We start from the raw sequence: 27,475 nt of genomic DNA on the forward strand, positions 1-27,475 counted from the left end.
GAAGCTGGTTCAAGCCCCCAGTGCCTGGGGTGAGCCCTGCATGGAGAGCTCAGCCCCGAGCTTCCAGCTGCCAGGGGACCGCTCTGATTGTGAGTCACTGCGCCTGGGGGTGGGATTGAGGGAGCAAAGTGCTGCAGCCCAGAACCCGGCTCCTTCCTCCACCACACAGCGCACTGCAGCCCCGCTCACACTCGGGGCACACGTGAACAGCACCTGGAGCTGTCTGTCCCACCTCACCTTGGCCCTCTCCAGCTCTTCTCGCTCCTTGGAGAGCTGCTGGCTCAGGACTTGCTGCTGCTCCTCCAGCGAGCGCTGCAGAGATCCCACTTGGCACTGCTCCGCCAGCACCCTGCAGCGCTCCTGGGTTTGGACAGGGAGGAGAGACAGGGGCTGTTCCAGGCTCCTGGGGCAACACATACCTATCCCAAACCCAGACAGGAGGGCTGACTCAGGCAAGAGACAGCCTGGGCTCACCTGCTCCAGCAGCCGAGTCTGCTCGCTCAGCCTGGCCTCCACTTTAGCAATCACGTCCTGGTGTCGTCTCTGTTCCTCCTCCATGTCCTTCTGCTGCTCCTGTCTTGGAGCACTGTGCAGCGGGAGCAGCAGAGCCATGAACAGCACGAGGTGGGAAGCCCTCTCTGCCCACAACCATATTCACAGCAGAAAACCTGCATGCATTTGTGCTCCTCCCCTTCTGCACACCCCCAGGACCCTGTTCCCAAGGGTACCCCGAGGTGTTCAGTGGCCGAGGCAGGCCAGGCTTTGCCAGCCTGGGCTCCCAGTCCCTGCCTCCAGAGCCATTCCAGCACTGACAGATGACAGACGTGCCCCTGAGCTGCTGTGCCCACGTGGCCAGCTCCTGGGAGGTGCTGTGGTGCTTGGCCTCCAGCTTGTGCCAGAGCTCGTGCAGATCACTGGGGAACTTCTCCATCCGCTCGATGACGCCGTTCGGAGACCTGCGGAGGAGAGCGAGGAGAAAGTCAACACACGCTTCACCTCACTGCGATGGAGGGGGAGATGTGGTGGGCCAAAGGCCAGGCAGTCCTGCCCTGCCCCTCTGTGGGTCACAGCAGAGCGGTGGGAAGACAGAGCTGCAGCTTAGGAGAGTACTGACAGAGAGCAAAGTGCTCAGCGCTGGTCACCGCATCCACCTCCTGATCCTTCAGCCGCCGCAGCCGCTCGTCGTAGTCCTGGCAGAGGATGGACGTCCTGCAGGAGCCCACCACGGGCTGTCCCAAAGCCGTGCTGCCCGTGACAGGCACTGTGCAAGAGGCCTGGTCCTGGGGCTGAGGGGTGCCAGGAGCTGAGCTGGCGTGGTGGGCTGTCACAGGGCACGCCCCTGACAAGCATCCACATTTGGCACGGACCACATGCAGGGCTTAAGCGCTTCTCCACTGTTGGAGTCCTTTTTCTCCATCACTTCCCACCCTGATCTGTCAGGGTGATGCTCTGACGGCCTTCAGAAGGCTTTGAGGGTTCACAGTCCCTGAGAGCAGGGGATGAGTTGTGGTGCTTTCCCCTGTGCAGGAGGGTCACGTTCCAGCTGCCTGTCCAAACCCACCCTGCAAATGAGCTGCAGGGACCAGGAAGATGGGCAAAAGAAGCCCCAGGGCACAGTGGTGTTTGATCTACATTTCTCTCCTTGACTCTTGCTTTCTTGTCTTTCATCAAGGACACAGTTACACACTTGATTGGCAAACAAGGACAGTTTATTAACCGCTTGAGGAGAGAGTCTGGGGCCACAATTTCTCTGTCAGCGCTCCCTGATGTCGATGACTACGAAGTCTGTCACATCAAAGGTGTTCTGGTTTAGCAAGGAGCAGCTTTTGGCTTAGTAACAGGGGGAGCGGGTTGCAGTGAAGACCCGAGAAAGAGTTTGCGGACTCTCCCCCGGCTCCTGGGTTCACACCCACCTCCGGCCCGGCTGGGCCAATCTGGCGCCTCTGCCAGCACTATTTAGGGGACGGGAATTTGGGATGCGAGGCAGGAGGTGTAAGAGTGACACGAGATGGAGGCGACCACGCGGCCCCTTCAGCCAGAGAAGGAGGAAGGAAGGAGAAGCAACAGACCAGAGACCCCTCTGCAAGCCGTGGCGAGAATGCAGCTGTGCCCCTGCAGCCTCTGGAGATCCATGGCAGGAGCGAGAGTTCCCAGCAGCTCCGTGTGAGTGAGCCCGGACGGGAGAGGGACTGTGTGGGGAGGGGCCATGGCCCAGGCCGTGCTGGAGAGCCTGCACGCCGCAGAGCAGCCCCACACGAGAGGCAGAGACGAGCTGCAGCCTTTGGAGTCAGTGGGCATCGGAGCAGCCCGTGCAGGGCTGCCGTGCGTGTGAGTTACCCCACGGACTCGCAGGGAGGACTGGTGTGGGGTTCACCCGTCCTGAGGAGGGACAGACGGCAGAAGCTATCGGGAACAGACTAACTGAAACCCCCACTGCCTGCCCCCCCGAACCGTTCAGGGGGGGACAAGGTAAAAACCCCGGGATCAGGGCTCTGAGCCCGGGAAGAGGGGAGGGGTGGCAAGAAGGTGTTCTTCAAAAGGCTGGTTGGACTCTTCATTGATGTATTGCTCTGTGTTGTTTCATTTTGGTTATGTTTTGGGTTTTTGGGAGTATGTTTTAGTTGACGTTGCATCAAACTGTTTCTCTGTTTTCTTCCCCAAACCGAGTGGCCTGGTCTGCTTTGTCCTGAACCTTCAGCGGCAATTAAGCTCTCCCTGCCCTTGAGCAATTCTCAGCCACTTCGGTACTCGGGGCTAATCGTGGTCTTTGTTCCCTGATGGGCCTAATGAGGTGAGTGGTTGCATTGTAAACTGGGAGGTGCTGGGAAAGAAGCTTTATTTTTGCAGGACCATGGGACGTGATGTCAATTGAGACTTGTACCAAATAGTGGCTTTTACATATCAGGGAGAACAAGGAGCTTTGGTTCACTTGGGACCCTAGAGAACATCTGGTGGTCACAAGTATGGACTCACAGGGGTAGAAGCAATATCTGGGTTACTGGTTGCTCCTGAAAGCAGACAGGCTGACTCTAATGCCACTTTTACAGGACTGTGTCATCGTTTTTCCACCCTCCTCACTCCAGATTTTATACAAAATGACACTGGATCTCATTTTCCCATGACAATAGTACAAAACAGGAGAGCACCAAATGGATCTTCCATACCCCCTACTGTCCCCGAGCAAATGGGATAGGAGATAATCAATGGATAATCAAAGCCACAAGAACCTGGATGGGACAAAACACTGTGTCCTGTAAACCAGATAAACACTTGACAGGCACTGCTGAGCAGTGCTGCGTCCATGTCCCTTGAACCAGAGCTCAACAATTCAGTTGGAAGCTTTCAAGATGCCTTGAAGGTGGGACAGCAAGTCACGGTTAAACTACCTCAAGCTGGAATTGTACCAATGACCTAAACAGAGGCTGAGGACCGTTACTGTAGAAGGCCACAGGGCCCCACGTTCCCATGGTGACTAACAATCATATATAGAGAGGTAGAAAGCAAACAATAAATGGCCTCTGCATTGATCATATTGGTCTGATGAGTAGCCCATGAATCCCGTGCCATGAGGTGGTCCCTGCATCCACCAATGCAGCCCCAGCAGCGGTGGCCTGGCCACACGTTCCTGAGAGCAGCTGCAGGCGTGTGGTGCAGGCACACGCACGACAGTCTGCGTTGACCAGCACAGGCGTGTGCAGGGAGCCTAGAGAACTGGCACAGCCCCTCTCTCCCTGCTGCTCCCACCTCTCCTCCAAAAGTGGCTGCAGACTGGCTCAGCCCCAGAGGGTGACTCGACTTGGTGTGGGACCATGGGGGAAGGTTGGAGAGCAGAGCTGACACTCCTGCAGATGGAGTGTCAAAACCCACGTCTATCACTGATGCTCAGCCCTGTCTGCCTGGCAGGCAGAACATCCATGTTTAGGTAACACAGGCCCGTGACGGGCTCAGAGGCACCTGTCAGCCATTCTCAAGATTCCTGCCCTGCCCTGGGATAGATCAAAGCACTGCAGGAAATTACAGCTAAAGCCCAACCCAACTCACGGCTGACAGCAGCAGGTTCCAAGGCTTTGCTCCGTGGTGCCGTGTCCCTGCTCGCTGCCTTTGCCCAGGGGCTGTTTCAGAGAGCCCCTGGATCCCAAGGCACGGGAAGAATTTTGCCCTTGGCGGTTGATCCGTGGTTCTGTGGTTGTTCCTGTGTCCTGCCTGGGTGAGCTCACACACGTGGGGATGGGGAAGTTCTGAGCGGCTTCTCACTGGGGCCACCACTGCAGCCCCTGCCCCGGTACCAGAAACAGCTCCACACCAACCCACACAGGTCCTTCAAAGGCACGAGGGGTTCAGGCTTCCGCAGCAAAGCCGGGACCGATGGTCACCCTCAAGCCAACGCCATCGCCACAGCCCCAGCATGTGTCACTGAGCAGGAGAGATTCCTGCTCCGACAACCAAAACTGTCTCTCCTCTGCTGCCTTAGTCAGAGTCCTCTTAATCTCCCCCCCACGCTGTAAGATGCTGATCCATCCCCTTGGTCCCTGCTAAGGCAGCCTGTAACATCTCCTTCTCCGCCGCCGTCCATCTCTGGACACTCAATGACTCTGTGGGTCATTTGCTGAGGGTCCCTCTGTCCCCTCATCCAGGTGGTTGATGAAGATGTTGAACAAGACTGGCCCAGAACCCATCCCTGTGGAACTCCACTGGCCACAGGCCTCACACTTGACTCTCTGCCGTTGATCAGCACCCTCTGGGCTCTGGCATTCAGCCCCTTCCCCATTCCCCTCCCCATCCCCTCAATCCAACCCACGCTGTCCTTGCATTTTGCTAACAGCACCTCAGCAGTGTTAATGGAAACGTGGTTTTGTTTTTCTTTCAGCAGCTCCTCTGGTTTAATTGCTTGGCTGTTCCAGCCTACTTTCAGACAGGCTGAGGAAAGGTGCTCTCCTCACTTTCCAGCCAGTGCCATACCAGAAACTGAGGTGGCAGTAGGCATGAAGGGGTAATCTAATCTGCTTGAGTAAATGCACACGTGAAAGTGCATATCCTGAGGACTAAACTGTTTCTCTTCTCCCTTGGACAGAATGACAATGTCCTTGTGAAAAAAGGGAGAGAGAAGCGGAGGTTGCAAAGCTGAGGGATGAAGCTGGTGAGTGGTCCAAGCAAAGACACACCAAAGGGACTGTCTCCCCGTAGACAACAGCAGTGCTGCCTTGTGACCTGATCCTGGGCCACCTGCACACATGTGACGAGGTGTCTTCTGAAGCCCAGTGGGTTTGAATGGGTTTGGTGGCTTTGCCTCCAGCCCCAGCGTTCCCTTTGCCGGGTTGGGGTCCGTGGAGCACCCAAGACGGTGCTTTGACTCGAGAAACGTTTGAAGCTGGTGTGTGCCCATGAATTCAAGAGATCCTCGATGGAGCTGCTGGGAAAGACAAGCTGAATGAGTGAGCAGCTGCCAGCAGCTGGGAATTCGGATGTCTGAGGGGCTTCTCCTCCAGGTCAAGTGGTGAGTCACATCCCCTGCCAAACGTGCCCAGGATGTGCCTCGAGTGCCCAGGAAGCTTCTGCCTTCCTGGCACATCACTGCAAGCGGGGACTGAGCCAGGACTGTGGCTTGAGAGAAGCATCAACGAAAACTCTTGTATCCCAGTTGAATGGTTTAGTGTCAAGGGATTTTCTCATCGATTTCTCAAATCCCTCATGTTTCTTACATCCAAGGGAAAGGAAAAACCCCAAAGCCTCAAATTCTACTCGCCAGAAGAGGATATCAAGTCACGCTGCAGGTCCATGGAGTTCCCTGCATGATGTTGATGATGATGATGATTCTGATGATTCTTACTGTGAGGGTGTTGGTAGGCAAAGGGCTGAACATGAGGCAGCAGCATGCCCAGGTAGCCAAGACAACCAATGGCATTCTGGCTTGTATTAGAAATAACGTGAGCAGAAGGCTCAGGGCAGTGATTGTCCCCCTGGAGTGGGCCCTGGTGAGGTACTGTGGTCACTGGTGAGCCCCTCACTACAAGAAAGACATTGAAGTGGTGGAGAGTGTCCAGAGCCTGGCATTGGAGCTGGGGAAGGGGCTGGAACACAAGTCTGATGGGGAGCAGCTGAGGGAACGGGGGTGTTCAGCCTGGAGAAGAGGACACTGAAGGAAGACAGGAGCACTCTCTGCAGCTCCCTGACAGGGGCTTGTCGCTCTCTGCTCCCAAGACCCAGTGCCACTGGGTGCTCCTGAGGTGCTCAGAAGAGCCTGAGCACCTGCAGGACGAGACCCTGAAGGGTCTTGTCTCCAACGCCCTCAGTAGAGCACGATGCAACAAGCTTCCGAGTGAGAAGGAGGAGCTGGAGAGGGGCTTTGAGGAGAAGCTGAGCCAGCTTCAGAGGCAGAGGCAGGAGGAGCTGCGGGCACAGGAGAGACGGCTGCGAGAGAAGCACAGCCTGCAGCTGGAGCAAATCCAGTTGCAGCATCAGGAGCAGCTCAGTGTCCTCCCGTTCCCTTTGCAGAGCAGACCTTGCCATCACTGAGTGAGTGCAGCTGTTCCCACAAGAAGTGGCTTTTTCCCCCTTTCACTCTGTCAGAGGACCAGTCTGCTCAGCACAAGATGTCAGCTCTAGCTGCAAGCCTGGGTCACCAGGCAAGAGCACTGACTGGCTTTCAAGAGAAGTGACCTGCCCGGGATGGTGGCAGTGAAAGGAGACCCCTGCACCTTTTGAAGGTGCTGGAGTTGAGCAGAAGCACTGCTCTTTACGGTCTGAGGTAAAACAATCTGGATTGCAAATTGCTCCTGGGACAATTCAACAACAAGCACCATGGGGCTGCCTTGGGTGGGTGATTCCTGGTGCTCAAATTCGGCCACACAAAATGCAGATGGAAGCAGATATCACACCGCTGTGTATGGGCTTTGCATCACAGGGGCTGTCTCCATGGTGTCTCCAAGGCTTGGGGAGCTCTTGGGCTTGCCCTGAAGGCTTTGTGATGTCACCTGAGAGTCACAGTCAGCCCATGACATCACTTGAGCTGGGACACAGTGTCACATCCAGCCAGCAGCACAGCAGGACATTGTGAGCTGCCAGCAGCACGAGAGACATTGGGACGTGCCAGCAGCCAGCAGCACCCAAGCCACAGCGATGCGGCGTTTGCTACTCCTGCTGCTGCTGCTGGTGGCAGCCCAGGGGGCGTCTGGGTGTCTGCGCTGCTCCCCAGGCGCAATGGAGACGCTGGAGATGCTGACAGGCCCCTTCCTGCAGCAGGGGATGTCACACAGTCCAGAGCTCAGGACCCGGCTGAGAGCCATCCTGCTGAGGACTGTGCAGACGCTGGGCCAGCTGCCACACAACCCAGAGACCTTCATGGGTGTCATAGGTAAGGGGGACCCAAAACCCAGACCCCCATCCCTCTCCAAAAGCCCCCATTCCCCTCCCCTCCAATAACCCCATCCTGAACTCCCCCTGCCCCTGCCAAACCCACTCTGGCTCTCGGGAATCCACCCCAACTGCCCTCCTGACCCTCCGATTCTGCCCCAAATTCCACCCAAACCCATCATCCACCTCCCTTCCTTTGTGCCCCCCACCCCACAAGGGTGCACTGAAGGAGAAGGTTCAGCTCCTCTCCCCCTACCCCCTTTGTGCCCACCCTCCCACCCCCCAGACGAGGCAACGCTGGAGGAGATCACCAGCTACTTTAGACGGACCATGTCCGGCGTGGTGGAGAAAAACCTCCAAGGTGAGCCTGAACCCCAACAGGGGGTGGGGATGTGGTGGGTTTAGCCCTTGCTGGCTGTCAGGTGTCCAGCAACTTGTTCTCTCGCTCCCTCTCCTAAACTGGACAGGGGAGAGAGAAATATAAGGAGAGGTTGATGAGTTGAGGGCAGGGGTCCTTCCCATAGGATGCCCCACGGGCTGCAGGTGGGTCTCTGATCCCTCACGGCCCTCCACGGGCTGCAGGGACACGGCTGCCTCACCGTGGGCCTCAGCACAGCTCACAGGGGAGTCTTTCTGTCAGGGCCTAAGCAGCCTCCTCCCCCTCCTTCTCCACTGACCTTGCTGACTGCAGACATGTTGTCACATTCTCCCTCCCTGTTGCTGCTGCAGCTCAGCAAGTGCCCAGCAACTTCCTCCCCTTCTCCCGTCCCTTAATCACAGAGTCGTTACCTCAGTCACTAATTGGCCGGGCCTGGCTCAGCTGTGTGTCCATCTTAGAACTGACTGGCATGAGCCCTGTCAGCTACAAGGGAAGCTTCTGGCAGCTCTTTCTTTAAAGAAGCCCCCCGCTCTCGTTACCAAAACCTGGCCCTGGCAAAGCCAGCACAGGGACACGCACACCTCCCTGCCTGGAGCTCCACACAACTCCTGTCAGACACTGCTCAGAGAGTGCTGTTAACTGTGGGGGTAACAGCATGTCACAGGGCTGTGGACTCTGGAACCTAAGAGTGGAGGCCCTGCAGAGTAGGGCTCTGGGGCATCTCCCTCCCCTCTGGCTGACAGATTTCCCTTCCTCTCCCAGACAAGCAGCTCTTCAATGAGATGTTCCGGGCCATGCAGGATGTGACCAACCACTTCCAGCAGCTCATGAAGCAGTTCCAGAAGGAAGGTGGGACCCCGGACCCTGGGACATCTGCTGAGCTCCTCCCAGTCCCTGCCCTGCCCTCTGACCTCACTCTAACTCCCTTTTCCCCTTCCTCTTGCAGTGTTTTGCCCCAATAGCTGTGGTGAGTAGAGGAGCTGGGGGGCTGGAGGTGGCAGTTGGAGGGGGTCCTGGACCCGTCCCTACGTTGTGACTCCACACACACACTCCTGTGGCCCCCCAGGAAAGATGGAGGTGATGTGGATCGAATGCAGCTCGTGCAACGTCACCCTTTACGTCTGCAGCCGGACGGTGCATTGCGGGGGTGAGTGGGGCTGTGGGGGTCAGTGGGGAGAGGGGGGCTGCCGGCTTTGGGGGGTAGGGATAGAGATGAAGGGTTCCTGGAGAGGACAGATGGAAGTCTAAGGGGTCTCAGGGGTATAAGTCAAGGAGAAAGGGGGGTCCTGGGGGGGTGTAATTTGGGAAGAGGGGTCCTGGGAGGACAATCTGAGGGGCCCCAGGGCAATAACATGGGAATGAGGGGCCCAGGGGGGGCAATTGGAGGAAGAAGGATCCTGGGGTGGTGATTTGTGGAGCTCTCGGGGACAGGAAGGCAGTTTGGGGTCCCTGGGTGGGATCCACGTGTGTGAAATAGGGGGGTTCTCATCGCACTCCCCCCACCCCGCTGCAGAGCGGCGTCTGTGGGTGGAGGAGGGGAAGGAGCTGCGTCTGGACTGCGGCCTGGCCTGGCACGAGCTGGCCCACGGCACCAAGAGCTACTGGTTCTACCGGCTGCGGGGCCACACGGAGGGTCCCCCCCAGCCCGAGGAGCAGCTCCAGGCCGAGAGCTCTGAGCCGGTGCTGGTGCAGAAGGGGGTGACGGCAGCGGCGGGGGGACGGTACCGCTGCGAGATGCGGGACGCGCGGGGGGACGTCGCCTCCGAGCTCTTCTTTGACGTCGTGGGTGAGGGCACACGCACACATCCCCCGCCCCAGTTCCCACGGGGGATCCCGCTGAGCCCTCACCCCGCTCTGTGTCCTTTCCCCCCGCTCCTGCCTGCAGTGACCCGCTCGTCCGCGCGCTCCCACCCGGCCCCGGCCCCGCCGGCCTCTGGCCCCGCTGCGGGGGGGGTCCCGGTGCCCACCATCATCATCGCCAGCTGCAGCAGCGTCGTCGTGGTGGCCATCGTGGTCATGGGCTTGTGGTGAGGCTGTGGGAGGGGGCTGCGTGACGCCGTGCCCACAGGGGGATGGAGCTTTAGTGCTAAGCTCTGCCCCCTGCCCTCCCCACAGCCTCTGCCGACGGATGCGCCGCAGCGCCCAGGGCCAGCAGAACCCTGAGCTCCCCTGAGACCCCCACAACCTCCCGGACCCACAGGACACCCAGGACCTCCAGGACTCCCAGGACCCCACAGGACCTCCAGGACTCCCAGGACCCCACACCCTCCCCCTGCTATTAAAGTAGACACAGACTCCGTTTCCCCACGCTCTGCCTCAGTTCCTCGCACAATGTGGAAGGGCCCATGAGGGGCTGAGGGGGTGGGGGGAGTTTATTGACCTTCTGCCTGTGGTGGGACCTGAGGACGGCTGAGAGCTGGGGGTCAGAGACACCGGGGGGACACGGGCCAAGGGACAGCAGAGGGGCATGGGGGGAAGGGAGGGATGGAGGGAACACAGAGTGGGAAGGGGGGAGAAATGAGGATGGGGGAGGGGATGGGGGAACACGGGGGTGTTAGGGGACCAAGAGCCTGAGGCTGGGACATGGAGGGACACAGATCACCAGTGTGTCTGAAGTGCAGCACAGGCTGTCTCCTGTCACTATTTGCCAACAGGCACGTTCCCATGTTTAATTCTTCTCCAGATATTGCCATCTTTTCCCTCATAATAGTGTTGTAAGGAACTTGTAGTTAACTCCATGTAACACAACCACGATAGCAATCTAATAAACAATCCAAGGGCGTGGTGGGTGATTTTCCTGCCTCAAAGGGCGATTTTCCTGCCTCAAAGGGATTTTTCCCCCTCAGATGAACTCACTTTTCCTCAAAGCAGCGATTTTCACCCAAAAAAGCAGGTTTTTTCCCCTCAAAAAGGCACTTTTCCTGTCTCTAAAGGATTTTCCCCCCCTCAGGTGAACTTAATTTGCCTCAAAGCAGTGATTTTTACCCTAAAATAGAGTTTTTTCCCCTCAAAATGTGTCTTTCCCCCACATAAAGTGGCTTTTCCCCTCACACAAAGCCTGGGATCAACTGAATTTGCCTCAAAGCAGCGATTTTCACCCCAAAAAGCAGTTCTCCCCCTCAGAAAGGCAATTTTCCCTCTTTACAGGGACTTTTCTCCCCTCAGATGGACTCAGTTTGCCTCAAAGCAGCCATGTCCCCCCTAAAAAAGCATTTTTCCCCCTCAGAAAGGCGCTTTTCCTTCCTCAAAGGGATTTTTCCCTCCTCAGATGACTCTAATTTGCCTCAAGGCAGCGATTTTAACCCCTAAAATCAGTTTCCCCCCTCAGAAAGGCACTTTTCCTGACTCAAAGGGACTTTTCACCCCTCAGATGAACTTAATTTGCCTCAAAGCAGTGATTTTTACCCTAAAACAGAGTTTTTTCCCCTCAAAATGTGACTTTCCCCCACGTAAAGTGGCTTTTTCCTTCATAGAAAGCCTTGGATCAGCTTCATTTGCCACAAGGCAGCGATTTTCATCCCAAAAAAGAAGTTTTTCCCCTAAGGCGCTTTTCCCACCTTAAAGGGACTTTTCTCCCCTCCGATGAACTCAATTTGCTTCAAAGCAGTGATTTCCACCCCAAAAAAGCAGTTTTTCCCCTCAGAAAGGCAATTTTCCCGCCTCAGAGTGATTTGTCTCACATCCACTTGTCTCCACACGTGTCTTTGTAGGCTTGTTTTGTCTGAAGGGACAGAGGGAAGGAACCACAGTGAACAGAGGCCCAGACCCATTGCTGCCTGGCTGACAGCTTTGTCACTGCCAGCTTGGCCCAGGTGTGGGCTGGCAAGTCAGAGGCCCCGCGTCCCACTACGAGTCCCTGGAGATAAAGAGTCTCAAAAGCACAGAAGACAGATCTCATGAACTCAAGCCAGAGCTCTACGTTCTGCACAAAGCACCTGTGAGGAAACGAGGCCGTTGCTGCCACTTTTGATCTGACCCAGACAAGGAGCAAGTCTGTGTGGCAGCTCACAAAGCTGTGAGTTGTTGTTTTCTCTTTTCTACTCCAAAAGCTAAGAGTATTTCCAAGCAGATTTCAACATCTACACGGAAGAGTCAAAGAACACACCAATTCATAAGCCAGCCCCTAAGAAAGCCTTCATTGCTCTCTCCCATTCAGGACAGACTAAAAGAGGAGGAGGAAGAGCTCTCTCCTCCCCTTGGGCATCCTGAGCTACTGCTTTAAACATGACTGACCAGAAACGGAGCACTGGGTCATTTTTGACAATGGAGCTTTATTAGCAAAGCAACTTCATCCATGAAAATACAGAGCAAGGCTAGTTGTGTTCACACTGAGGATAACTAAAGTGTTTCCAACCATAGGAAACGGTTTTCCTCGGACAGGGGGGTCTTTTCCTCCGTCACCTCCAGCAGCTGCCCCTGTAGCTCTGCCTCAGGAGTTGGGCAGCAGCTGCTGAGGACACAGCAGGAGCCCTCGTGGGCCTGAATCACCTCAGCTGCCTCCTGGCAGCAGCCCCGCAGCTTGTCCTTTGCCAGCAAAACCCCCTCTGGCTCTCCCATGCCCTCAGCCCTGTGCTGAGGAGCTGGTGCTGTGCTCAGCTCCTCAGTAGAGCTTTGGCTGGGCACTGGCCCTGCAGCATTGGTCGGGAGGTCGATGGTGGTCTGCAGCTGCCCAGCTCTGTCTTCCAGCTCTGAGGCAAGGGCGGGCAGTTGAACAGCTTGCTGCTGCAGCCTCTTTGCCTCCTGGCACGCTCCTGGAGGGCTGTCCTGTGTCAGGAGGCTGCTTTCACCCTCTACATCACTCAGCTGCCTCTGCACCGCTTCCAGACAGAGCTGCATGTGTGTTTTTAGCACCAGCTGGAGCGGAGCCTCTGCCGCAGCCTGGCTTGTCGTTTGCTTGCTGGCACTGTGGCTTTCCCGTGGGCTTTCCCGTGCTACTGTCAGGGCCTGGGGCCCGTTTTGGACAGAGGAGCAGGAACTCTGTGTCTGCTGACGGCCCCGGTGCCCAGGAGGACCGATGGGCTTTGGAGAGCTGGGGCAGACGGGCAGCTCGCCCTCAGAGCGCTGCAGCATGTACGTGCCAAAGAGTCTCCTCTCCAGCTGCAGCTGGTTCTGCAGGTGGCGGAGGCGGCTGGGCTGGGGGCCTTCCCTCTCCCAGGGCACCTCGCTGAGGAGATCCTGCAGCTTGGTTTCGGCCTCCCTGCCACTTCGGCTGGGCCTCGCCATCTCCTTGGCCAGCTGCCCCTGCAGGTTCCTCAGCAGGCGAACGGCCGCGTCGCGCTCCCGGCGCAGCAGCTCCTGTCCCGCTCGGAACTCGGCCTCCTTCCAGCGCAGCACCCGGCGCATCTCGGCCTCCCGCCGCTGCCGGTTCAGCTCCTGCAGCCGCCGCAGCTCCAGAAGCTGTCTCTGCTCACACGCAGATCGAAGCCGCTCTGACAGGAGCTGCTTCTCCTTCACCAAAGCCACCTGCAGCTCCCGGCGCCTGGCTCTGAAGTGGTCGCGCAGCTCTTGGGTGCTGAGCCGCTCCTGCTTCAGCTCGGCCCGAAGAGCTTCCAGCTCCCGCCTCTGCTGCTCCCTCTGCTCACGGCTGATGGGGGCTCGCACTGGGCCCCGGCAGGGCGAGGGGCGGCCACACGCCGCTGGCACCCGGCCCACGGCCGTCATGGCTTTGCTGCCCAATGGCTCTGGGCAAGCTCAGCGAGGGCTGTGATCCCTGGGGCTGTCAGAGGCGGCAGCCCCTGAGCCTGACGCAGCCGCTGCCTCCCTTCAGCAAGGAAAGACGGCGACTGCCACGGCCGGGCTGGGCGAGCGCGGCCTTTTATACCCGTCGTGGGCCTGACGTCACAATGGGGTGCGGCCCTGTGCTGAGCCCCAAAGGCACCATGGAAACGCGGGGCTGCCATGCCCTGCCCCGAGGCAGCACCGCCTCTGATTGGTCGGTGCCTGGGCTGGGCCCGCCCTGCCCTGAGGCGCCGCCGCCTCTGATTGGTCAGTGTCCCAGGCTAGGCCCGCCCTGCCCTTAGGCGCCGCCGCCTCTGATTGGTCAGTGTCCCAGGCTGGGCCCGCCTTGCCCTGAGGCGCCGCCGCCTCTGATTGGTCAGTGTTCCAGGCTGGGCTCGCCTTGCCCTGAGGTGCCGCCGCCTCTGATTGGTCAGTGTCCCAGGCTGGGCCCGCCCTGCCCTGAGGCGCCGCCGCCTCTGATTGGCCGCTGCTCACACGTCAATCAGAGCTGTGTGCGCCTCCTGCGCTGCCATTGGCTGTGTGGGGCACTGGCTCCCCTCTGAGCAGCCGGCGCCTGGCAACACACTGAGGCACAGACGGTGCTGCTGGGTGGGGGAAACGTGCCGTCAGTGCCCTTGGCTGGCCATGGGGGGCTGAGAGCCTGAGCAAGGGCGAGACACCGAGTGGTGTGAGGGGGATCCCTCTGGGCTGAGCAGGGGCTGGGGCTGTGCAGGCTCACAGGGCGCTGCCCTCACCCTCCGTCTCAGAAAGGGGCAGGGACAGGGAGCTGGGCACTAGGCAGAGGGACAGCCCGGCTGCCCTGGCTCTGCTCTCACCCACAGCCCGTCCTCTGGCCTCGCAGCCCTCGCTCTGTGCTCCCCGAGGACAGCAGAAACACTGAGGGCTTCTGACATCCAAGAACACTCCCCGTTGTGGTGATGGGAAGGAGCCGGACAAAGCCCAGAAGCCCAGAAGTGCCCCATGCCCAGAGGCAGCAGATGTCCAACAGCAGCTCCATCACCCGCTTCCTCCTCCTGCCCTTTGCAGACAGGCGGCAGCTGCAGCTCTGCACTTTGGGCTCTTGCTGAGCATCTCCCTGGGCATCTCCTTGGGCATCACCCTGGGCATCTCCTTGGGCATCACCTTGGCTGCCCTCCTGGCCAACAGCCTCAGCAGCAGCACTGTGGCCTGTGACCACCACCTCCACAGCTCCATCTGCTTTACCAGCAGCAAGGCCAATTAGGCTGGTGCATTCAGTAGCCTTAATTCCTGCTGATCAGCATTCTCAACAATGTGTTTTAAAGAGGCCATCAATACATCATAGTGGGGGGCAGACTTCTCCTCTGCTGTATCTGCAACTGACGCCACGGCAGCCAAACTTCACACGGGACACTTTGGGGTGGAAAAGCTTCTCTAAAGTTCCCTTGGCTTCCAGGGGTGTTTTTGGACAATATCTGACTTTATTCTGGAGGATATTTACAGGGTTGCTAGATACAGAAAAACATCAGCTGCAGTTGGGCTTGGCAGGATTTGCTCCTGTCTGCCTCTGTAGAGACTTGCCGAGCCATCCGGGACACGGCTGGTAGTCCAGCCACTGAGCAAATCCTCTTTCCACCAGCACTCTGTTTACTGAGACCACCTACATGGAGGTGAGAAAAAAGCACATCGGAACACCAGCAGGAAACGTCAGCAAGTTCCTCAGGAACAAGAGAAAGCCCCTAATCCTGGATGCTGACGGAGCTGCGACAGTGGGTATGTCACACACGTACCTCATCTCCCGTCAAGCTCCACAGCTGAATCTGGGGCAGCCCCGTGGTAGGGTCGTAACTGGTGATGTGAAACGCAGGGAAACATCAGCATGAGGCCGTTCTGATCTGAGTCATGGAGAATGTAAGGCTGAACATTCCCTACAGTTCAGCTACTCCATCTTGGGGTGGGCTGGACCGAATGTCGCTACTGCCAGCAGGCAGCTGGGACACCGCGCAGGACACTTTGCTCTAGTCGCCGCAGCCCGTGCCCTGGCTGGGATTAGTGATGCCCTTGAGCGCTGCATCAAACCAAAGGAAGCTGACAGACTGTGTCAGCAGACAGAAGCTCCACACTCAGCCCAGAGCTGGGGGAGGCCATTGGAAGTGTGCAGGGGGTGTAGGTTGGTGCTTTAACTGAGGCACCAAGCCCATTTCTACCGCCAGCAGAGCCAGCTGCAGCTGCCCCAGGGTGTGAAATCCTGGTCCAACATCCATCCCGAGTTCTGCTTTGATGGTGATGGGGTGTGGCAAGAAACAACATTTTTGCCCCAGTGCAAAGACTGGTGGTGATCTGCAAAGTAGCCACTGTGATGGGGGCCCAGGCAGCTGGTGTCTGGGAATTCAGGTTCTGGTTAGTCCCACTGGCGAGTCGTGGATGGTGGCACATAGTGAGAAATCACGCTGAAGTGCAGTTTCTCACCAAAGAAAAAAGCGTAACTCTTCTCTTGCTCCTTTTCCAATCTACTGAGTTCTGTTGTGCTGCTGGCAGCAGTGAAGCTGACACTAATAAAACACACCAGAAAGGCACTGGAATCCTTGCTTATTATGTCTCCAGTTGTTGAAAACCAGAAGAAAATGTCATGGTGTAAACTGAACAGCTCTCCTCAACGACTCACTAGATGGCTCAGGAGATGAAAATCAGTCTTTGCTAAAAGCCCTTGTCCATTCCTACCCTACACAGGGGAAGGATTCCAGCAGGCTCTGGGGATAAACTGTCTCCATGCAGAAGGTGATTCCTATTCCTAGTTCTGTGCATAAGGAAGTGGGATCGAGTCTTTTGAAGCTTCATGCTCTGTAGACCCCTCACTCAGCCCCCGGGAGCCGACCTGACCAATCACTCTGGACCGGCAGCCGAAAACTGGGACCCCATCAGAGAGCTCCTTTTCTTTACTTCTTGCTTTAGGAAGCGGTTTTTCTATGGCCTACAGGCAACAGCCTGATTTCTCCAAGCAGGTGAAAGCATTCCTTTCCCCTCCACTGATATCCAGAGCAGCAAATACTCAGGTACTACTGATGACATGTTCCTTTATTACATTTTCCCAAGGACCATCCTCTCATCATCCTTCATTCCTGTGTCTTTTGATTTTACCTTTCAGTTTCCTCGGAAACAACCAAACAACTCCATGAACCTGGTCAACCAGACTCAAGGGTCAGTGGATCAACTCCCAGTTCAAACAGAAGACTAAACACAAACACAGAAACACAAAGCCGGGGGAAAGGAAGGAGCAAAGAGAAGGAAAAGGCTGATCTGGCTGCTGGAGTGCCTTGTTTCACTGACGAGGGGGATCAGCCCTGCACAGAGCTCCCGCTGCACAGTCAGTCAGAGACCCAGAGAGAAGTCCGTCTCCTCCAGGCCCCGTGGAGCCGGTCCAGCAGACTGGGCCTGGAGGATGCTGTTCCATCTACAGCTGTCAGGATGAGCTGCGTTTGAGCCGACAGGTTTGCGAGTGAAGCGCTGATGTCACCTGGCATGCTCTGAAGGGCTGAAACACAGAGGAGCAGAGCTGAGCTCACAGCCCCGGCTGGCGGGCACCCCAGCAAGCCCTCCTGCCAGACCCAGCTCACCCAGCCCTTCCCGTGGCCTGGAGGGAGCAGGGGCCAACGGCATCAGCCAGCAGGTGCTGCCCAAGAATCCCCCCTGTGCCCCCAACACCTCGCTCTGCTCTGCCCACACCAGCCCTTGTCTGCACAAGGGCAGAGCTCTCCCGCTTGCAGATCCCGGCCCAGGGCCTTTCCTCCTCCCCACCAGCCTCCGCTGACACCCCGCTGCCCTCACTCACCCTCACACATGACCTGGAGCTCCTCCTGCTGACCCTTCAGGCGCTGCCCGGCGAGCCCTGGGAACACACAGCGGGTCACAGCTGCCCCACCGCGGCCCCTCTGGCCCGGTCACGCACCCCCCTGCCCTTGTCAGGGCCCAGCCCAGGGCCTTCCCCTGCCAGCGAGCGCGAGGCCCAGGGCAGGGCTGGGAGAGGGCGCAGGGAGCCCCCAGCAGCACAGCCGGGGCTGGGGCCGAGCTGTGCCGGGGCAGGGAGGGACAGGGGCCGTGTCTCACCCATGAACCTGACGGCCGCCTCTTGCACGGACGGCTTCTGGCTCTGCAGGCACCACAGCGCCTGCTGCACGTACTGGCTGGCTCTGGAGCTGCTGCTCTCGGAGAGCTGCAGAGGGTGAGGAGACAGAGCCAAGGGTTTGTGCCAGCTCTCCCTCTGGCCGAGCGATCCCCGTGCCCAGCACCGGCCTTCCCTGCCCGCACAGCCCCGAGGCCCAGCCAGCAGCCGCCGGTGCCAGGCTGCAGCAGCGGGTGGGGGCACAGCTTGCCCAGGCTGGGGCTGGGGCTCGGGGCCATCCTTACCAGGCACTCGCCCGCTGGCCATGTCTGCCGCCTCTCCAGCAGCTGGCTCAGCTTCCTCTTCTGCAGGAGATGGACAGCTCGCAGCAGGGTGTCCTGAGAGGCCTGCAGGGACACAGAGAGGGGAGATGGTACCGCTGCCCAGGGCACAGGACCTGCGACCCCTCGCCCGGGCAGAGCTCAGGGCTGTTCCTGGCCCCGGCTGGGAAGATGCGGCTGTCGGGGAATGCGGCTGTCAGTGGGTTTGGAGCCCGGGCAGAGGAGTGGGGCATCACCCACCTCATGCCCCAGGTCTGCGCGGTGCCAGGGCAGGAGGCTGCTGAGCTGCTGAGCCTCCTCCTGTGGGCACACGGGCAGGTCAGAGCTCCTCACCTCTGCCACCTCCTGGTTCTCATCGTGCAGGATGCAGAGCAGTTGGACCAGACTCTGGTAGACTAGCTCTTTCAGCTTCTTTCTTCCCTTCTTGTTGACACCCTCCATCAGACGTTGGAAGAGCTGGAGGGAGAGCAGCTGCACTTGGCTGTTGTTCTGGAGGAAAGGAAAGGGGCAAAAGCTCAGCACTGGCTGCTGCAGGCCCACCTGGGCATGGATCTGACAATCCAGTGCCAGTGGTGGGGGACACAAAGCCTTACATGGTCAAAGAGTGGCTGGAGCCTCTCAGCCAGCTCCAGAGTGATGCTTTTGAAAACTGTCTGGTCGATGATCCAGAGCATCTTTCTGAGCAAGGAGAGGGTCATCTCAACCACCTCCCCATCTGCATCCCCGAGGAGCTCCATGAGCCTTTTCTGCAGCATCCACATCCTTTTGGCCTGTGTGCAACAGGTGAAGCCTCAAAAGGCTGCACTGCCCAAACCGCTCCAGCAGTTCAACCCCACGCTGCAGCCTCGGGACCCAGAAGCCAAAGACCTGCCCCGAAGGGCTTGGGGAGGCCACTGGGGAGGCAGGAGGGCTGGCAGCAGCTGCCAGAGCTCCCAAAGCACAGCCAAGCCCCGGCTGTGTGTCCCCCAGCTCCCCTCACCCAGCCCCAGGCCCCCAGCATGGCTCCAGCGGCTGCCCCCTGCTCACCATCCCGGGTTCGTGGCAGAGGGCGCTGAGGGCTCTGAGCATCAGGCACCGCATCACGCTGCTCTCGCTCCGCAGGTACCTTGGTGCCAGCTGCAGGACACGTTCACCGTAGCGCCACATGTCAGGGCAGGCCAGGAGCTGAAACACAGCGAGCAGTGATGGGGGTGCTGGAAGGAGCCCAGCACCGCACAGGGCTGGCTCCAGCCCGCAGCACCGGGCACGGGCACCATCCCAGGCAGCCAAAGGCTGTGCAGAGCCCCTGGGCTCCTGCCCTGCACTGAGGGCACAGGCACCGATCACTCAGCCCTTCCCCTCTGCCCCACAGCCCCCAGGTGCCTCACAGAGCTGGGCCTTCAGGAGCCACGAGGGAAAAGCGAGAGCCGGCACCCGGCGGGCATGAAGCTCAGGGCAGGGTCAGCGTCAGCCCAGCAGCCAGGGGGTAACGGCACACAGTGGAGCCCACCCTCTGCCCCAGCCCCCCTGACCGCTCTCCCCCCTCATCTGCGCCCGGCCGTCAGGCTCACCTCAGCCAGGAACGCCATGGCAGGGAGCTCCAAGCGCGGCTGCTCCCTGCTCAGCAGCTCCACCATGCAGCGAGCGATTTCGTACCGTGAGCCCCTCCAGGCTCCGTGCAGCTCTCTGGCAGGGGTGGGGGAAAAAAGGCACCGTTGAGCCCAAGCAGGGTGGGCAAAGCCCAGGAGCCCCTGAGGGCTGGTCTCCTCAGGAGACAGGCAGTGCCCAAGCCCAGCGGTCTCCTTTTGGGCAGGAGACTGGAAAATCACCCGTCCTGCCCCAAAGACTCCTGAGGACGCTCCTTTCCTGCCCACGGGCCAGTCGTCCCCCCGGCTCTGTCTCTGGCCCTCGCTGCATCCTGCCTGGCCCTGGGACAGACGCCCCATCCTGAGCCCTCAGCCCAGGCCCCACGGGAAGGGATGCTGGTGCTTTGGGGGGTGTCTGCTCCTGGGCACCCACCTCTACTGGGCCAGCCCTTGGTGACAAGCCCCTCTCACCCAGCACCAAGGGCATTTGTGGGGGCGTCCTGTTTGCAGGGGACACATGCTGGGGGGAGCAGAGAGAAGGGGGCTCTCACCTGGCCAGCAGTCCCATGGCACTGAGCTGGGTCTCAGGGTTGAGCAGTGCTTCCCAGCCGTGCTTGTGCTCGAATTCACGCATCTCATCCTCAAGGCCCACATGGCAGAGCAATTCCTTCAGGGTCTGCATTGCCAACCTGTGTGCAGAGCAAAGCCCAGGTCACACTGGGAGCCCTGGCCCCAGCTCCAGGGCCGTGGCAGGGATGGCAGGACTGGCACGGGGCACCTGCTGGGGGTGCTGGGAAGGCGGCCTTCCTGCTGGACTCTCTGCCAGAAGGCATCGACCTCCTCGGGCAGCTCCTCCGTGGTGAAGAGCATCTGGAAGAGCAGAGCCAGGAAGAAGTGCGGGAAACGCACCCGCACACCTGGTGGGCACTCGGGCATCTGGAGGATCTCCTGCAGTGCCCTGGTGGCCTGCAGAAAAGAAACACCACGAGACAGAGCTCAGTGCTCAGATGTTCAGGGCCTGAGCCCGGGGACAAGCAGAGGCACAGGTCAGAAACTCACAGCCAGGGCAGAGACGTCGATGCTGTCCCCGTCAGCGGTGGATGTGTGGTGCCAGGGCCAGTTCTGCAGCACACGGAGCAGCTCCTGCAGCGTCTTCTCTGCTGTCCTGCTGCTGGAGAGCATCTGCCTCCAGATGGTTACAGCTTCTCTGCAGGCCCAGAGATCAGTGTCAGCGAGCTCTCGGCCACAACGCCGTGGCCTGGGCAACTATGGGGGCTGGGGCTGGCCACCAGCCCTGCCTCTGCCCACTGCCCCTCGCCAGCGGCACCCGGCCCGAGAGGCAGGGAGGGAGCAGGGCAATGGGCTCTGGGGCTGACAGGCCATCGGGCAGGAGGGTCCTGAAATCCTCCATCTGCCTGGCAGCTCCGTGGGCCGGGCTCTACAGCAGCTGAGCCCGGGGCTCTCAGGGCAGGCCGCCACGTTACCTGTCGCATGATGGGGCACGGTGCAGAAGGGTCACCACCACATCATGGGGTTCCTCAGGGGTCCTTTCCACCCAGGGCTCAGCAGACACGTCCCTGGGCTGCCCCTCTCCTGGCAGGCCCCAACCTGGATGGGACAAAGAGCGAGCTCAGGCAGAGCTGAGGGGAACACGAGCGAGCCCTGCGCTGCCTGGACAGAGTCAGCCCCAGCACAGGGGCTGCTGGGGACGCTGACCCACGTCCCTCTGGCTGCAGTCTGGGGCTGCGGGTGCCCAGAGGATGGAGCACGGACAGAGCCTGGTTGTGGGGAAAAGTCCTGTCTCTTCTTTCCCTGGGGATGCCCACGGGGGATGGGACAGGGCCCAGGCGGCTGCAGCCGCCAGCGCTGAGGCCCAGCTCAGCCACTCACCCGTCTGCAGCAGCTGGACCTCCTGCACCTCTTCAGGCTGCCCTGCTGCAGCAGCCCCAGGGTTCTTCTCCTCCTGTTCCTCCTCTCCCTGCCAAGCCAGCCTGGGCACACTGGGGGGTCTCTTCTCCATCCTGCTGAGCCCTGGCCTCGAGGGCTGGGAGACACTGGGCAAAGCGCCGCAGGCGTGGGTCAGCGGGGAACGAGGGGTCTGCACAGGGCTCCTGGCAGCCACACTCTGCCCCGTCCTGTCACCTCCTCCGGGCACCGTGGGGTGGCCACGGCAACGCCAGCGCTACGTCACGTCAGAGAACCAAGGGCTCTGTGACACGGTGACACGTTCCGTGGGGCCCCGTTTCCCCCTCACACCTGCCCCAGCCTGGCCGAGCCCCAGTGCAGCTCCCTGGGCCGGCACCTCGGAGCCCTCCACAGCCCAGAAACAACTCCCAGGCAGCAGAGGAACGGCACGGCACGGCTGGGGGAGGCTTTGTGGGCAGCTCCAGGGACGGGCTTGTCAGGGCCTAAGTGGTTTGAGCTCAGCTGGGCACAGAGACCACGCGGCCGCTCGCTCAACCGTCCCCAGTCCCTGTGCTGGGATGGGGAAGGGAAAACACAACCAAGGGCCTGATGGAAATCCCTGAGGACAGGGAGGGCTCGCTGGCTGAATGTGCTCCTGGGCAAAACAGACCCGACTGCTCGACTTGGAGAAGGAAACAAAAGGAACTGAATCCACCACCAACCCAAAGCACAACAAACAGAAATCAAAGCACAGTGGTGGGACCAGGACAATGTGCAGTCAGCTCTTCAAGCCCACCTTCCCCTCACCCCTCCTCTCTGCCTGGGCTCACCTCCCTGCTCTGGGTAAAAAATACAACTGGCCAAAGCAGGATGAGCCTGGCTTGGCCATCAAGGCCCTGCAGGTTTCCTTCCTCTCAAATCTCTCGTTGCCTTTCTGGCAAATTTCAGTGGAGGACAGGATTACCATTTCCTCTTTACAAACGCCCAAGCTCTGCAGCAACTTTCCTACAGCCAACAAGAGCTCTGATCCCGTGTGAAGTGGGGATGGCAAATCTGCAGCCAAATGAAAGGCAGCCAAAGTGAAGCAGCTGCTGACAACCCTTCCCCAGTGGAAAGCAAACAGTGCTGGCCTTCCTGGCACTGCAGAACAAGCTGCCGCTCACACGGGCTTCAAGGCAGCTCCCAAGGTGCCGACCTGGGGCTTGACAGAACCCGTCTGAGCAAAGCAACCCTCACACTGATCTGTGCAGGTAACAATTGCCCCTGACCCTCCAAAGATGACATTGTTCGTGTGCAATGAAAAATGTCACTGAGCTTGCACTGAGAACTGACATCACCTCAGCACAGCAAACCGGCCCAAGTGGGTCTCACATCTCTAAATCAAGGCCCCTCTTAACCCTTAACTCTCGCACACGACTAAGGTGCAATGCCACTGTCATCATTCACCCCATTGTTGTGCTGATACCCACTGACATGGGGCAGAAAACAGGGAAAAAGAAAATGAAAGCCAGGGCAAACCAGCAGCAGAGACCAGAGGCAAAGGGCAAAGGAACCATTTAGCAAGAAGAAGACACAGGAATGAACTGCGGCCACATCAAGAAAGTGAAAAGACCTGAGACTGACTGCAAAGCAAAGAAAACCAGATCAACCAAGTGGCTGTGAAAGCCCAGAACTATGTGAGAACAGAAGCTCTTCTGCCACCGAGGCACCAGCAGCACTCAGGGTTATTCCTGGTTCTTTCCCACCTCACTTGCAGGCAGCGGCACACGAGGCTCCAGCACGGGGAACGAGCTGCTTTACTTGAAGTCCCACCAGCCCTTCAGCTCTCAGCCAGGAAACCACAACCACAACCCCCTGCCCAGCCCACGCTTGCCTTGCCCAGCCCTGGCCTTTGCCCAGATGCCAACATCTGTGCTGTTACTGCCGTGCCTGCTGGTTTCTGTCATGAGCAGAGAGTTCAAAAGGTCCTGTTCTGTTTGGGAGGCCTAATCCTGTGGGATGTTCTGCGTCCATCCCACGATCTCTCCTGGCCCTCTGACAGCCTCGTGTCAAGGTTCAGCCACCGTTAGGTGTCCACAACCGGCACCACACGGCCACTGCCAGGCATCCCCCTCATGCTCCGCTTGCCTTAGGGTGGGCGGTTTGACACCTGGCCTCCTTCCTTCCACGTCCCCCTCTGCTCTCTCCTTGTGACATTTCAAACCCCAGGTAAGTCACATTTCTTTGTACAAGCCGATTTTTGTTGTGACACTGGAAATACAGCTCTTCCCCAAACAATGAGCAGACTCATAGTGGCTTCTCTGCCTTGTTCCTGGGAGTCTGCCCCTCACCATCTGCGCACTGTAACAAAGGCCAAGCCCCGGAGCAGGGCCGGGAGAGCCGTATTCGTGGCACTCCTGTGAGCAAATGGCTGTAGTGGTTGTGCCAGGGCCGAGATTGGGCCGTGGAGGGGGAGGTGACAGGGCTGGGTTCTGGAATCAAACAGTTGCCAGAAGCTTCCCCTGCAGCTGCCAGGGCCAGGAGGCAATCAATCCCCACTTTTTCCTTACATGTCCACCTCAAAACATTTTTCCTCTCAGAATTCTAAAACCCAGTTTTCCTTCAGAATGCCCCCTAAAAGCCACTTTTTATCTAGGCAGCCCACCTCAACCCCACTTGTTGTCAAAACTCCAATACCTAATTTTTCCCTCAGAATTCCACCTGAAAGACAGGTTTTCTTTCTGAAGTCCACTGAAAATCACACTTACTCACAAATGCACTGAAGATCTATTTTTTTCACTTCACACTCCAGCAAAAGCCCAAGTTTTCCCCAAAGAAGTCCTTTCAAGTTCCCTTTAAAACCCACTTCTTTCCCCTAAAACTCCACCAAATCACAGAATCACAGAATGGTGGGGTTGGAAGGGACCTTTAGAGATCATCCAGTCCAACCTCCCTGCAGAAACAGTTCCCACCTAGATCAGGTCACACAGGAACGTGTCCAGGTGGGTCTTGAAGAGCTCCAAGGAAGGAGCCTCCACACCCTCCCTGGGCAGCCTGGGCCAGGGCTCCCTCAGCTCACAGGGAAAAAGCTTTTCCTTATGTTTCAATGGCACTTTTGTTGCTCCAGCTTCTTTCCATGACCTCCTGTCCTGTCACCGCATACAACAGAAAAAAAGGGACACCCCAGCCTCCTGACACCCACCATGTAGACGTTTGTAACTGTCAATGAGATCCCCCCTCAGTCTTCTCCAGACTAAACAGCCCCAGGTCAGAAGAAAGCCCCCAGCCACAGCTCTCCTACTCCTCTAGAGAGGTCCCAGGGGAGCCTGTCAGCCAGCAAAGTGCTCCCTTCCTGGCCCCTTTGCTCTGGGAGCTCTCCTCAGTCACGTGCAGTGAGTCTGCTCAGCACAGACTGCAAAAAGCCAGGGTGTAGCAGAGAGAGATTCAGCCAACGCTGGACACGGAGAAAAACAAGAACTTCTACTAAAGGCACAGCATTGTTCACAGTCAGGAAAAGTCTGACACTGAGCAGGGCTGCAGGGAGGAGGCAGCTGGGGAGCAAGAAATCCGCTCCACAGTGGCTCCCTGGGACACCAGCACGGAGGCTGGGACAGAGCAGAGACCGCCTGGGCAGCCCTGTGAGCTCTTGCAGAAGAAGGGAGCTGCAGGGTACTGTGGAGCTCATAAGCTGCATGTTTGACACCCTGGGCCAACAGTCTGTCAATGTGTGAGAAAATGCCGGGCTTGGGGTGAACTTTGCTCATGAGAATCTCATTCTATTACCAAAACACAGCTCCATCCCAAAGCTCACCCAGCTCCAAGCTACCACCAGCCCTCACTGAGCATGTGCTCGGCATTCTCCTCACCCCACACCTTTAAAAGCAAAGTGAGAGCATTACACAGCAATCCAGATGAAGGTCTGTGTGACCAGAGTCACTCCAGCCCCACCTGAAAGGGAAAGAGACTGTAAAAATGGCTTAAGAAAGGGACTGTTAGGGAAGACACCATCGTGAATCCGTCAGGGAAGGTTCCATCTCAGGCTGCCTCTGACTCCTGGGAGCAGCTGACGGCTGCATCTCTCTGCCCCCACAGGGACACCTCTGGCTCAGAGCTGGTTGTGCCGAGGGCTGGCTGGGGAAGCTCAGAAATCCCTCTGCACAGTCGCTTCTCTCATCTCCTGCTGCACTATTCGCAGTCTCAACATCTGCACGTGCTTTGGCACACGCTGTGTCCATCCCCAGCAGCCCACCAGCACCTGGGGAACCTGTTGCTGCCAGCAACTGCACCGTGGCTTCAGCTGGGTGTCAGAGTCTCAGCAAAGCTGGTGAGGGGTCATGAGAACACGTCTGATGAGGAGAGGCTCATGGAGCTGGAGATGTTGAGCCTGGAGGAGGCTGAGAGGAGACAGGATCACTCTTGATTTTAGCTTCCAAATGCTCATTTTGTGGCACAGATGCTCATTTTTAGCTTCCAAAGCCTCCTTTTTGCCTTTTTTAACCTTATTGCTTGAGGCCTTGGGCTCCAAAAGTCTCACTCTGTGGCCCAAGTTCTTTTGTAGCCTCAAATCTGCTGGTTTTTAGCTCAAAACCCCTCATTCTCGGGTCCAAATCTCTATTTTTAGCATCCAAAGCCTCATTTTTAGCTTTCTAACATTCCTTTTTGGGTAATCACTCCTTTTTTAGTGACCAACCCCTCCCCTTGGAGGGGACAAGCAGGAGATGGGCAGATGCTGCCCTTGTGTGGCTCTGTGCATGTGTGGCCGCTCCGTGCCGCTGCCCCTCACACCCCAGGCTGCACGTGGGCAGTGCCTGGGGGTACCCAGGGAGAGGCTTGAGAGGCTTCCCCAGTTCCAGCCTGTGTCCAGCAGCTCCCGTCTCTCTGGCCCTGACTCAGGGCACCAGCTCTGCCTCTGGGCTCGGGGCTGCCCCGGGGCTGGGGCCTGAGGGCTCCTGTGGCCACAGCAGAGGGGTGGGACCCTCACCATGCTGCACGCCGCTTTTACAGGACTGTGTCATCGTTTTTCCACCCTCCCCACTCCAGATTTTATACAAAATGACACTGGATCTCATTTTCCCATGACAATAGTACAAAACTGGGCAAAACAGGAGAGCATCAAATGGATCTTCCATGCCCCCTACTGTCCCCGAGCAAATGGGACAGTAGTGAGCCAATGGATAATCAAAGCCACAAGAACCTGGATGGGACAAAACACTGTCTCCTGTAAACCAGATAAACACTTGACAGGCACTGCTGAGCAGTGCTGCGTCCATGTCCCTTGAACCAGAGCCCAACAATTCAGTTGGAAGCTTTCAAGATGCCTTGAAGGTGGGACAGAGAGTCACAGTTAAACTACCTCAAGCTGGAGTTGTACCAATGACCTAAACAGAGACTGAGGACCGTTACTGTAGAAGGCCACAGGGCCCCACGTTCCCATGGTGACTTTGGGGCCCAGGACACGCCATAGAAGGCCATGGGGCCCACTCCATTGTGACCTCACTCCCAGGATAGGTATAAAAGGCATCTTCTACCCCAGCCGTGGCAGACACTGTCTGCGCCTGCTGAAAAGGGGCAGCGGCTGCATCGGGCTCAGGGGCTGCCGCCTCTGACAGCCCCAGGGATCACAGCCCTCGCTGAGCTTGCCCAGAACCCTTTGGCAGCTGAAGCCATGTCGGCTGTGGGCCAGGTGCCAGCGGCATGTGGCCGCTGCTGGCCCCACCAGGGCCCACAACCAGCCGCCATCAGCAGTGAGCAGAGGCAGCGGCAGAGGTGGGAGCGGGAAGCTCTACGGGCCGAGCTGCAGCAGGAGCGGCTCCGCACCCAAGAGCTGCACTGTGAGTTCAACACCAAAACCCGGGCGCTGAAGGAGTCTTTAGCAGAGGAGAAGCAGCTCCTGTCAGAGCGGCTCCAATCCGAGCTGGAGCAGAGACTGGTTCAGGAGCTGTGGCGGCTGCAGGAGCTGAACCGGCAGCGGCGGGAGGCCGAGATGCGCCAGGTGCTGCGCTGGAAGGAGGCCGAGCTCCGAGAGACTCAGGAGCTGCTGCGCCGGGAGCGGGTCGCGGCCATTCGCCAGCTGAGGGACCTGCAGCGTCTGCTGGCCAAGGAGATGGTGATGCCCAGCCAAGGGGGCAGGGAGGCCCGAAGAAAGTTGGAGGGTCTCCTC

This window comes from Colius striatus, unplaced genomic scaffold (genome assembly GCF_028858725.1).
Source record: "Colius striatus isolate bColStr4 unplaced genomic scaffold, bColStr4.1.hap1 scaffold_38, whole genome shotgun sequence".
NCBI lineage: Eukaryota > Metazoa > Chordata > Aves > Coliiformes > Coliidae > Colius > Colius striatus.